Source organism: Melospiza melodia, chromosome 11, assembly GCF_035770615.1.
Source record: "Melospiza melodia melodia isolate bMelMel2 chromosome 11, bMelMel2.pri, whole genome shotgun sequence".
Classification (NCBI taxonomy): domain Eukaryota; kingdom Metazoa; phylum Chordata; class Aves; order Passeriformes; family Passerellidae; genus Melospiza; species Melospiza melodia.
In genome coordinates, this window is record NC_086204.1 from 11,409,456 (window position 1) to 11,415,455 (window position 6,000).

At 52.3% G+C, this 6,000-nt stretch overlaps 1 protein-coding gene across 3 annotated transcripts in view; it reads right to left on the reverse strand.

Moving 5' to 3' along the window:
- Positions 1-4,152, reverse strand: part of NTNG1 (netrin G1) — a 148,113-nt gene extending 143,961 nt beyond the window's left edge. Inside the window, exon 1 of one of the 3 annotated variants that reach the window (XM_063165578.1) lies at positions 3,969-4,152. The gene's annotated coding sequence lies outside the window, so the exon portion shown is untranslated. Of the gene's footprint in view, positions 1-3,276; positions 3,509-3,968 lie in introns of those variants that run through there. The other 2 variants (XM_063165580.1, XM_063165579.1) reach the window with 2 other exon arrangements.
- Positions 4,153-6,000: the final 1,848 nt, after the last annotated feature.

The following is a 6,000-nucleotide window of genomic DNA, read 5'->3' on the forward strand; positions in this document are numbered from 1 at the left end:
AAAAATGGGAAACAACTCCTTGCTAGAAGAAGCCGCAAATTATTTTTAATTTATGGTAAGTCAAATACCTTTTATTTGAGATGACTTGGTCATAGCTGGAATAAACAGTAAGTAAATAAATACAATTTTTCTGTGTAGAAATAAGAAGTTACTGAGTGTAATTATATTTAGACTGCAAGCTTGTATATTGAAGCAAAAAAAAAAAGTTTTTCTTTAATATCTTCCTTTCTAGCTCTTTAGTTACCTGTAATATTTTATAATGCTGAGACTCATATCCGCTAATAAACCAGGACTGGGTAGGACTAAATAATGTGAAGCAAGCTGCTACCTTAACACACTGTGCTAAAATACTTCCCATATAACGAATTCTCATTAAAGTAAGCCAGTCATAATGATGGTCGTTACACAGAATTATAGACTATAACATCGATTGAATTTAGTGCACTGACAAGAAAAAAGTGCAGAGGAGTGCAAGACATCTGAGCATTAGGCAGCTGTAGCCATGTACAACAGACACTCCTGACAAGAAGCAGCCAATTATAGCTTAAATTTCTGGCATATAACCAGTTCTGATTAATAGTTTTCCATTACATTACAAACATATTATTAATGTATTAAAAATGTCAAGCTTTGGCAAGAACTAGTATGGCATGGCTCAGTTAGTCTGCAATATCTTCTTTTAATGAGCTTCCATTGATATAGAGAAAGATATTGACCAAAGCACATTAAGGATCATGTGCTGAGTGCTGCCAGGTTTTTTTCTGACAGAGCTGTATGATTTGTCTTGCTTTTGTTTGTTCCTGCAGAGTCACTTATGATACGCGTTTTACATTTTAGTGCCCTATTGCTAAGGACATACCTATTTAAATTATTTTGTAGAAAAAACGTTTGGAGTAACATTTCTGAAGTTTACAGCTGTGCCAGATGTTTAGTGATAAGCCTCTAGCTGTGGGCAACACACGGCAATGGGGCTTTTTGTCCCCTGTAATGCCTGTGCATTTGACCTTAGAAAAAGGTAATCAAACACGCCACTAATAACTACTGTCTGGTGTCCCGATTCCCGGTACCCTGCTAGTCACACACCCTGGGTGTCGGGGGCCATGGAGGTGGCAAAGGAGGGATCAGCATCCTTGATGGCTGAGGGCAAGGGAACGGCAAACTGCCCCGACGACTTCAGCAAATGTATGCAAAGCCTCCAGAGCACGCTGCACCCGGTGTCTGCTGTGTGGGGCAGCAGCGCTGGGGCCTTGAACATTCCATGTGCCACAGCCTCTGCACTATGGAAAACACTAGGAGGCACCGGTGCAAAGGCCACATCTGGCTCTGCCTTCCTCTCGGAGCGTGGCTCCATCTGAGCACATGCATCCCTTTCCAGATGGGGAAGTCACAGCTCATGCAGCGTGTTAATTCTGCAGATGGAGGAGACACCCCCTTTACAGAACAGATAAAATGCATCTTGGCAGCACCAGTGCCAGGGAAGAGCTTCAGGTCTCATTAGGGGTTGTTAGCAAACACTCCTCCTTTGCCTCCTTCTATCAGTGTGAAAATCCACCCCCTTCCCCTCCTCACAACCAGAGCGGCTGGATGTCTTGCATGAGCTCCCTGCTGGAAAATCACTGTGAGATCCATAGGGGTGAGTTCTTGGGCCTCTCTTTGGCAAGCCACAGGAACGTGAAGGAGGTAATAAAATAGTGACCATCTCCCACAGTGACCATGCACTGGACTGAGCGCACCCTGCCAGCACTCAGGAGCAGGAAGGACAGCCAGCAGCAGACCCTACATTGCCTGAGGAGAACTGGCTGAAACAACGAGGCAAGGCAAGGAGTGCCGGCTGCCACCTCCCCACAGCGGCAGCTGCGGAACAGATTTTTCCAAAGGAAACATGTTTCAAGTTTGTATCCCGAAGAGCTTAAGCAGATGAATGGATCCAATCAAGCCCAAGTAAAAAGCGCCTCCGTGTCCACTCCAGTTTTAATTATATAAAGCCAGTTTAGAACATAGGAAATAATGTTCTAACCCTCATGCAAGTTACATTTACTAACCTCGTGTTGTATATACAATGTTACACCTAGGCAACTTGAGAACCTTGTACATACATACAAACCAACCCCTTTTATAAAGGCAAAATTATTTATCTATTTTATCTATTCAAAGAAGAAGGGAACCTGTATTTAATGATTTAATACACATTATTTCTGTCAATACTTATATGAAATGCAGTATGCTCAAGCAAGTACTTTGGTGTCTTTGGCCTCAAATACTGTTCCAATCAAAGTTTAGGTTCTATTCTTATCCAGCTTATTTAACTATTTAGCAGAAAAAGATTTCTTAGCCTCAGGAGAAATTTAAAATGTCGATACCTAATTAAAGAAAATAAAATACCAGCTACCAAAACCCTGCAATTTGGCACTATACTTGAAATACTTCTGGTTTTCACACATTATTCTTTGCTGACTGACACATCATACTACCACTGCCATTGCTTGCCAGGTATCATCAGCTGTCAGAATATGGAGTAAAAAGCATTTCAGCTATTTAAATTTTACAGCCTTAGTACATGGCTGCTTTCTTCCTCTCGCATCTTTATAATTGTTAGTGTCTTGCCTTAAATATCTCTAGCATCAATCTGTTCTGCAAGTTTTTCCTCTGGGAATTTAAGGTAGCATTTGGGGAAGTTACAAGCTTTGGTTTTGGATTTTTTTTCAATGACTCTTCATGCTCAATAAGGCGATGCATGCTCATCACATAGTGTGTCCAGGGCATAGGGCTACAAGGCTTTCAAGTTATGGTGTGAGCTGATGACTTTCTAACTGAAAGTTCTCAGGCTCAAAAATGAATGCCTACCAGTTGCTGAATTTGTTCTGTGCTATTGCTGTATTTTATATAAATAGCTAGAAAGTTGGTGCTGCTTATCAATGTCAGAGGTTTGAGACAAAGTTCATAACTCCATGAGAGTATCGCCACTGTTTGAAACTCTCTAGTAATCATCCTGTTAAGGTCCAGAAATATACCAGAAATTAACCTTTATTTTTTCCCCATGAAAAGCACAAAACGAAAAAAACCAAAACAAACTACCACAACCACAACATAAAACAAGCCAGGGGAAGTTCTGCTGTTTTCTTCCCTTTGGCGGGCTTCCCCGGCCACAGCTTCTCATCCTGAACCGCATTGTCCTTAGGCAAGACAGTGACTTATTCCCTCTTTAAAAGCATCTCCACCGCTTGTTCCACTCACTCTCTTTGCTAACATTTCTGTAGAAGTAATGCTGGCTCCTACCACATCAGATCCGGAGTAGTGAAAAGTTGATTGCAGAACAATAAAAGTGTATCAATCAGAGGCCAAAACCGCACATGCACCAACTTTGAGAGTAGAAAAGCATCTGTTTTATCGCGTCTAGCTGATCTGCGCTGCTCACCGCCATGCGGGGTTTTCTCTGGGGATTCTGTGTGCGTGTGAGTGTTTAGAAAAGCCGCCTGCAATTTCCGATGCAAGGGAGGACACCAGGCTGGGTACCAGTGACCGGTGCCCGGCGCCGCCCGTGCCCGACGGGGCCGCCGCTCTCCCCGCTGGCTCCGCGCTGCGGGGCGGGCGCGGCGCGAGGGACGCGCCCCTCCCTCAGGGCTCGCTCGCGCTCCCTCAGGGCTCTCGCACCGCCCGCGCCCCTTCACAGCTCGGCGCGGCGCGGCCCGGCCCGGTCCGAGCTCCGGCTCCCGGTTCCGAGCTCCGGCGGAGGAGGCACCGCGCAGGTACCGCCCCAGCCCGGCCCCGGCCCCGGCCCCGGCCCCGGCGCGCTCCGCTCCGCGCGGGCGGCAGGGGGCGCGCGGCCCGCACCGATCCGCCCGCGGTCGGTGGCCCGAGCCCGGCGGGGCGACCCCCCGCACACAGCCCCGGCACCCGCACCGGCCCCTCCAGGCCGCGCAGCCCCCGCGCCCCATCCTGCCCCGGAGCGGCATGCGGGCTGTACTCACCCTGCGGGCTCGGGCCGCCCGAGCCTCACCGCGGGGCGGCGCGGAGCCGCCGCGGCGCTGGGACGCGCTGGGGCTTCCTCGGTGGCGGCATGAAGGGCCGCGGGGAGGGCGTGTGGAGGGGGGGGGAATGCTCTTCCTCGGGAAAGTTTCCGGCGGGTCGCGGAGGGGCTCGGCGGGGCCGCGGCAGGGCCCAGGCACTTGTCGGCGTCGAAGTTTGGCGGGGCGCGGGCGGCGCGCGGCGGGCGGGTGGCCGCACTCCTCCGGCGCTCGGCGGGGCGGCGGGCGGGTCCTGCCCGCCGGGCTCCCCGCCCGCCACCGCCGCTCAGGGCGGAAACGGCCCCGCGCGGGGCGCCGGCGTCCGCGGCATGGGCGCGCGGCGCAAGCGGAGTGCGCCCCTGGCCGGGGCTGCGGCGCGGAGGGCTCCGGCGGCGCGGCCAAACTTCGGGGGGCGGCGGCGGCAGCGCCTCCTCACTTCGGAGCGACCTCGCCGCGACTGCCGGCGAGCGGGGCGGCGGCAGCTACCCCACCTCCGGGCCCGCGCAACGCGCGGCCCTAGCGCCGCCGCCGCGCCCGCCCCCCCGCCGCCGCGCTCCCCGCCCCGCCGCCCCGCGGGCGCACCGCCGGCGCCGCCTGCCCCGCGGGGGGGCAACGGGACGGGACCTACCGCCCGAACGGAGCGGGAGCCGCCCAGCCGCCGGCAGGGCTGTGGCTGCGCCCTGGCCGCTGGAGCAGCTCTAATTTTCCCGTGTTATTTCGGCTTCAGCCTGGTACCGCACAGGCGGAGGTGCTGTCCGTGCCGCCGCCGTCCGAGCCCCGAGCCCGGCGGGCTGACCCCAGCGCCCCGCCGCAGCCGCGCTCGGCTGCAGGAACAGGGCAGCGTGCCGTGCCGCCCAACTCGCCGGAGGGTCCCTCCGCAGTGCTGGGCACGCCGGGGAAGCGCCGCTTCGTCCTCTGCCTACGGCACCGAAGTGGCACCGACACAGGGAGGCAGCGCGACTTGTCCTGTTGTGGTGCTGCCGGTGACCGCCCGCCCCGCACCAGCCCCTCGGGGCTCCTGAAAGACGCGAAAACCCCGTCTCCTCCTTCTGCTGTGCTTCCTCGCTCCCTCCTGCACGCCCTCTACTTCTGTCGCTTAAACGAGAGGCGCACGCACTTCTCCCTTTTAGATTTCTCCAAGCTACAAAACAGTATCTAAAACTAATGACTATCAAGTCCCGTGCAGGAATTGTGCTTACTTACTCCTGGCAACTACCTGGTTACTGAAATTGACCGACTGCAGCTGCCAGCGCTGGGCAGTGGGACACTGGCTGCATTGTGAACGCTCAGAAGCTGCGTTTATCGTTTGTTTGCGTGTTTTGCATGTTAAGAGGTGGTAAATGTATTTATGTAGGCAACAGTGCCGTTGTATTTTGTTGACAAAATTTGGCGGTTTGCAATGCCAGTAGGTAACCAGATTAAATGAGGCAGGGGATTTATGGAAGAGTAAGAAATTTGTTCTCTATTTGAGCCATGGAATTTGGTAGGTTGTGGAAATAACTGGCAGGAGTCATTAGGAAGGACAGTTTTCTTCTTTTCCCTAAGGCAGGTAACCCAGCAAAGTAAAAAAGATGCCTTCTAGTTCCTCCCAGGTTTCTTTTCTCTGTGTGGGCAGTGGTGTTGTTTTGGTATTTCCATTCATTCTCTGGAATCTCTGTGGCCGTGTTAGTGCAGGTACCACATGTATGGAAAAGTTCTTTGTGTGGGAAAGCCAGGAATGATCAAAGGAATGGTAAAAACCAGCTTCAGGGATTTTCAATCCCCAAAAGGAGTTCTTGCTTTGTTTGCAGCCTCCTGGTCCCTGAGGTACAAATGGATAGAAGATGGAAATCAGTAATTTTTTTCTTCCCACTTGAACTGGAAGCATGTCAGGCATCGAGGCTCCATAGGGCCTTTTGTAAAGAAGAGGGGCAGAGTTTCAATGCAGTTGGAAGAAAAGGGTTGTTTTCCTAATTACTAGACAGATGGTGGGCTGTACAGCGAAGTGCAAGAGACT